This window comes from Arachis ipaensis, chromosome B07, assembly GCF_000816755.2.
Source record: "Arachis ipaensis cultivar K30076 chromosome B07, Araip1.1, whole genome shotgun sequence".
Taxonomy (NCBI): domain Eukaryota; kingdom Viridiplantae; phylum Streptophyta; class Magnoliopsida; order Fabales; family Fabaceae; genus Arachis; species Arachis ipaensis.
The window spans coordinates 19,442,197-19,449,652 of NC_029791.2; positions in this window are offsets into that span (position 1 = coordinate 19,442,197).

The following is a 7,456-nucleotide window of genomic DNA, read 5'->3' on the forward strand; positions in this document are numbered from 1 at the left end:
TAGATACTAAAGCATAAGTAAGAGGTTAAAAGAATCATATTAAATACTTCATATTTTATAAATTAAATATATATAATAATGACAAATATAAAATTAGTTAAAATAATAACTATAAATATTTAATATTCTATTTGAAAACTTTTGCGTTCGAATCTTTAAAATAATAAAAGTATTTTTTTTAATACATTATATATAATAAAAAGAGTTTTAGAAAAAGAATTTTCTACATCAAACTTTTTGGTATTCTTTTTATATAATGGAAGAAGATAAGATATGTATTATCAAGAAAGCATAGTTAAGAGAGGATTATTCTATCTGCTGAATGAAAGTCTCAAGTGCATGCCCAATTGCACAATCATGGTAACGGAATTGAGAAAAACAAAAAGCGTGGAACATGCATGCATGATTGATCCTGTGATAGAAAGAAAAGTAATAATTTTATATGATTTGATGGATAAGGAGGCTGCCGCCTAAGCCATGACACATGTGGCTATAACATGGTAGGGTATGGCATCTCATCTGATTTTGCAAATTGCAAGCAGACCATGCATGTATAAGTGTCGTATGTGGGCTCAATTTCTCACATAACCAACAAAATCATATGAATGAATCAGAATTCACAAGTAATAAGTAGTAACAATCTCCGAGCATCATTGGAGCCCAGCCCTCTCCTCAAGACAACACAAAGACCACAATCAACATTTACGCACGTCTCTCTCAACTCTTATTAACAGTTAGATTTTAATGCAAGCTCGTAAATACTGTCGCTGCTGCTCCATTCAGTAAACCGTAACAAATTATTCAGCCACCACAAACACCCTACCCCCAAAGGGGAGAACAAACATAAGTTAAGTGTGGTAGAGATGAAAATGTTGAGATTGATGAGTGGTCATATGCGATTGGATAGAATAAGGAATGAAGATATGAGAGAGAGAGAATTAGCTAGAGTAGCACTTATTGTGGAAAAGATGGTAGAATCGCATCTCAAGTGGTTTGGACATGTGAGAAGAAGACCGACAAAGCACCCAGTCAGGAAGATGGATGAGATGGAAGATGGATAAGGGATGAAAGGCAGAGGAAGACCTAGAAAGATCATCCATGAGGTGGTCAAACGAAATCTACATATAAACAGTCTTTGTAGACATAATACATGATAGAACTCAATGGCATCGTTTAATCCATGTAGCTGACATGTTATTGTTGTTGTTGTTGTTGTTGTTGTTGTTGTTGTTGTTGTTGTATACTATCAATATATATAACGTTTATGACAGAATGAATGATGGAAGAGATGAACAGAAAAGAATTACAAAAAAAATGAATGAAATTGAGAGAATATCATTGTGTTTCTCATCTCAAAAAACTCTAACAATAGTATATATGCTAACACTTGTGCCTCCCATTGTGAAGGACACTACTGCTATATATATACATTAACAAGTAATTACCTTCCAACTGACTTTCCCTCTCTTGTAATAGAAATAATAGAATTTGACTTTGGGCGCTAAGTGCCGGTTGACGTTGGGCACTGGACGCCATATTTTGTTGGGCACTAGGCGCCGGTTCGCAGGCAGGCGCGCCTTGTCTTCTCATCCCCCTCAAATTTAAGGGTGCTCTTGGAGTGATCTTGAGTTTGTGTTTGAACCTATCAAATGTCATAGAAGACAGAGGTTCGGTATAAATATCTACCACCTGATCTTGTCCCAAAATATGCATAACATGAAGTTTCTTTTGAATAACTTTGCCCCTCACAAAATGAAGATTAAGTTCAAAGTGTTTTGTGTGATAATGCAAGATTGGATTGGCAGAAATCTAGACTGCACTAGCATTACCATAGTAAATAATTGGAGTGGCAGTAAGAGGAATTTGAGGCTCATGAAGAAGATTTTCAAGCCATATAATTTCAAAAGATGCATCTGCTATGCTTCGAAATTCTGCTTCTGCACTTGAACAGCTAACGGAATGCTATTTTTTACTAGACCAAACAACCAAATTGTTTCTAAAATACACACAGTAATCTAATATAGAACGCTTATCTTCTACATCTGACTCCCAATCCGCATCTGCAAAAAAAAAATTCTAAAGTCAGTAGTTGGATGAAAAATAATTCCTTGATCTATAGTACCTACAAGGTATCGAAGTATTTGTTTCACATACTTCCAATGGGAGACCAAAAAATTATGCATAAATTGATTAACTTTATTGATAGCAAAATAAATTTCTGATCAGGTAAGTGTACAATATTATAAAACACCAACAATTGATCTATAGTGAGTAGGATCATGAAAAGATTCAGCACCATATTGAGAGAGTTTCTCAGTGGAGACATGGGAGTGGGAACTGGTTTTTGCCGCTTGCATACCAGCTCGAAAAAAAATATCTTTAATGTATTTTGTTGACAAAGATGATAAGCTCTATAATTGAATTTAAAAGTCTTTATACCTAAAAAATAATTAAAGTACCAAAATGCTCTAGAGTAAAAATGTTGTATAATTGAGATATTAAAGATTGTATGGTGAAAGAATCACTCTCTATAACAAGAATGTCATCAACATACACTAATATATAGATAGAACAATTTGTAGTTCTTAAAAATAATGAGAGATTAGACCTGGTATTTTTAAACGTAAATTGAGAGAGGGTAGATGCTAAAGTGACATATCAAGTTTGAGGAGCCTATTTGAGGCCATAGATTGCTTTTTGAAATTTGAAAACTTGTGAAGATTCATTACAAACAAATCCTGGAGGTTGAGTTATGTAAACTATTTCATTTAATTTTCTATTTAAAAATAAATTGCTAAAATTATATTATTGAATTTGCCAATTTGAAAAGATTATAATGGTCAAGATAACTCGAATTATAGAAGATTTGATTACAAGACTAAATACCTAAGTGAAATCTACCATTTTCACATGATGATTAACTAATGCTACCAACCTAGCCTTTGGTGCGGTATTTTCAACCACACTTACTAACCGGCAAGTGCACCGGGTCGTACCAAGTAATACCTTACGTGAGTAAGGGTCGATCCCACGAAGATTGATGGATTAAGCAACAATGGTATTTGATAGGCTTAGTTAGACAAACAAAAAATAGCGTTTGGAAGTTCAAAAGCATTAAAAAGTAATTAAGAATTTTTTAAAGCAAGCAGTAAATGAGCTGTGAAATATATATGAGGAAATAGTTAAGGCTTCAGAGTTATCTATTTTCCTGATTGACTTTTTTTATTAACTATTTTAATCATGCACTATTTAATTCATGGCAAACTATTTGTGACTAGACCCTAATTCCTTAGACCTTCCTAGTCTCCTCTAAAATTCGTCAACTGCCAATTCCTTGGTCAATTGATTCCAATTAGAGGGTGATGATCAAATTCCAGTTTATATGCCACAAGAATCCTAATTATCCAAAAATAAGGGGATTATATGTCACGTATCCCGTTAAGTCCAAACAATTAAAAATTCAGGATAATATGTTTTCAAGCTATTGTTCAAGTAAAGAGCTTTTCCAAGTTTTACAAGAACTCAAATAGAACATGGGTCATACTTCCGTTCCACCCAAATTCATAAAATAAAGAATAAAAATAATTATTGAAATATAAATCAAAACATGAATTAAAATAGAAAAATAATATTATCAATCTATACAATAGACAGAGCTCCTAACCTTAACAATGGAGGATTAGTTGCTCATGGAAAAGAAAAAATAAGGATTGTAAATTGGGATGGAATGGGATCCTCTCCCAGGACCTCTACAAAGGAAGGAAAGCTTCCTCCTTTTATAACTAATCCTAATAAATTTTTAATCTAATATCTAAAACTAAAAATTAAAATAATATCCTTTCCTAATTTAAGATTTAAATTTAAATTTGAATTAATTAACAGATTTTCAGTTGATGAGTGGGACCACTTGTTCTATCCATTCTGCAGCTTTTAATCTGTGTTTTCTGGGCTGAAAACTGAGTTAAAATAGCCCAGAAATTGACCGCAGCGTTTTCTATCAATTCTGCAGATCGCTCATGTGACGCGTCCGCGTCGTCCACGCGTTCGCGTCATTTGTGCAGATTCCAGTCCACGCGATCGCGTCAGGCACGCGATCGCGTCATTGCGATTTCCTCCATTCCGCGCAGTTGCGTGAGCCATGCGTCCGCGTCGGTATTCGCTGGTCATCTCCTTGGCTTCTTCTCTTTCTCTGCAGAAACTCCATCAAATTCCGCCAAATGCTACCTAAAATAAACAGTATTGCACAAAACTCAAAATAGCATCCATAGTGGCTAAAATATAATTAATTATTAATTAAACTCAACAAATTAGATGCAAATTCACTAAGAAAAGATAGACAAGATGCTCACGCATCAGCCTTATACCTTTTTACCTCACTAGATGGAGATCTCTTGATAGCATACACCCACTTTGAGCTAAAAATAGTGTTGTTTGGTGGTGGATGAACGAAGATTTATGTCCGTGTTCTATGCAATGTCTCTAATTCAGCAGTAATAGCATCTTTTCAATGAGGCAATTGAATGGCTTTCTTAACAGAAGAAGAAATGGTTTTAAAAAGAAATATGGATTAAGAGTAGAGGTGATGGAAGAGTGAAAAGCTCTGGGTTTAGAGGAACTAGATTTTGATCTGATAATTATAGGATGAGTATTATTAGTTGCTAATGTGGGTTGTGAAAGAGATAACTAAATCTCAATTACTGAAATAGAAATGGAGGTTGACGGAGGGTGTTGGGAGCCAATGGAAGATGAAGGTGAAATAGCAGAGAGAGAAGATTGTGTAGTGGATGAAGTATTTGGAGTTGTAGTAGATATAGGTCCAGTAATATATAAAGAAATTGAAGGAGAGTCAGTAATAATAGTAGGGACATGATTAGTAATGGAAGAAGGAGGAGTAATAACATGAATAGATAAATGCATATGAGGAAATTGTGATTTAACATGTGTAGGAGATATAGTTTCAAATAATTCAGAATATGAAAATTTATTTCATCAAATAAGAAATTTCTGGTGATAATAATTTTTTCAGACTTGGTTAAACACTTATATCCCTTGTGATTAAGTGTATATCCAATAAAAATAGTAAGATCAGATTTGAAAGAAAATTTATTGTCATTGTATGATTTCAAATAAGAAAAACCATTACAGTCAAACATCTTTAAAAAAGAATAATCAGGGTCTTTGTTACGCAAAAGTTCATAAGGGGATTTATGTTGAGTGTTGGAAAAGGAAAGTTTATTTATAAGATAAGTATCTGAAAAGAAAAAGCACCATTCCAATGTACATGAGGGATGAATGCTCTAGCTAACATAGATAAACCTATTTCAATAATATGTTTATGTTTTCTTTCAACTCTTCTGTTTTGTTGATGTGAATATGGACAAGAAAACCTGTGTGTAATACCATGTTGATGTAAAAAATTTATAAATTGATGAGAGAGATATTTTCTATCATGATCAGACTGTAAAGCTTTGGTTTTAAGACGAGTAAAGGTCTCAATTTGCTATTTAAACTGAACAAAAGCCTGCATTACCTGTGATTTTGAATGTAGCAAAAAAAATAGATGTATATCTAGTAAAGACATCTAGAAAAAAACATAGTAAGTGAATCCATGAAATGATAGAACTGGTGAGGGACCTCATACATCAGTATAGATCATATCAAAAGGTTTATAAAATTGAAAGTTATCTCTTACATAAGGTAGTTCATGCATTTTTTTCATACAGCGAAATTTGCACAAAAAAGTCCCATTTATTGTAGATGAGCAAGTAATATTACAATTGCTCAATATTTGGTTTACAATTTTAGATGAAGTATGACCTAATCTATCATGCTAAATGGCGAAAGAAGAATATTTAGCAGCATAGAGTCTTGGATTAAAGGAAATAGAATTTGACTCATGAGGATTACAATCGGAATTATGTAAAACACTAAGAACAATTCTAAGAACATTGCTTTTAGAACTAGAAACATCAGAAAAATTCACAGGATCAAGATAAGATGATGGAGTGGTGGCTGCAGCAACACACTAAAATTGATAGACTCCATTCTTAGGCACTCCTTGAAGCAGAATTTGATGAGTGCCATTAGATTTCACAAAATAATTGTTAGCATGAAATTCAAAAAAATAGTGATTATCTTTATCAAAATCACTGATTAAATATTTAGACATTTTTGGAGCATGAATCAAGTTCCTTAAAAAAAAGTTGATTATTATCAAGAGAGATGAAGTATCCATGATCTACATGAGTAATTTTGGTACCTGTTCTATTACCTAGCAAGACTTGATCTCATAAAAAAAATTCTGATGCAGTGAGCAAATGTGACTGGTCAGGAGTGACGTGATGGGATGCTCCTATATCAGGGAACCAAGAATTTTCAAAGATATTAGAAGTAGCGGCCATGAATGATCTTGGGTTGTGAAAGTTGGATGGTGGTGGAGCTGGCATAGATGAAGAACTAGCCAAATTTATAGAAGAGTTGGACTGAGTTGGAAATTGTTGACTAAATTTGTGAAGCATGTGATTGCAGAGTGTCCAAACCTTCCACAAACCTGACATTGAGGTCTGGAACCGAAAGAATTTCCAAACCTTCAACCTCAGACAAATTCTCTTCTAACTCCTCTACCTCTTCTACCTTAAAGACCTCTAGCAAAGTCTCTTTCAATATTTGTTTGTGTGAAATTTGACTAGATTAAAGCATGTCCAATTCTTTTAAATCTCTCTATCATGTCCTCATAACTAAGGAGATATTTAACTTCTAAGAGTGTTAGAGAATCATATTTTGACAATACAGATGACAAAAATAATGCATACTCTTATGTTAAACCTTTTGAAATTGCATCAATGTGTTCTTCCACTATCAACGTATGACTTAATATGGCCAAAGAATCTACCACATCTTGAATTTGCTTAAGATATTTAGTAGCTGAGGATCCTTTTTGATAGTCTTTAGTTTGAATTTAAGTTGTTTGATTTGAATTTGGAGGTTTATGAGAAAATTTTTTAAATCTTTTGCCAAACTTAAAATGTAAACTTGCATCTCAATATCTGATTTTTTACTGAAGCATCCATAGATGAGAGTAACCATATCATTAAGTAATGATCTTTGATCTGTCATTCTTCATATGTTGAATATTTTGTATCTGTTTTCTTTTCTGCTTCTGTACTGAATCTTGGAGGAACTTTTTCTTGTACCAAATGATCTTCAAGAGAATTGTCCTAATTATGTGAAGGTGCCATGTTTGATAGGATTTCTTGTTAGGAATGGGTATAGAGTGAAAAACGTTATCGGTTGATGCAGTGGTGAAAATACAAATGATTTCAGCCATAGATCAACCTAGGCTCTAGATACCATATGAGCACTGGCGGATTTTAGGGGGCCTAAGGTGGCCATGATCCCCCCATTTTTTTAATATATTATTATTTGATTATTTCATTATTATAATAAAAAAAACTTT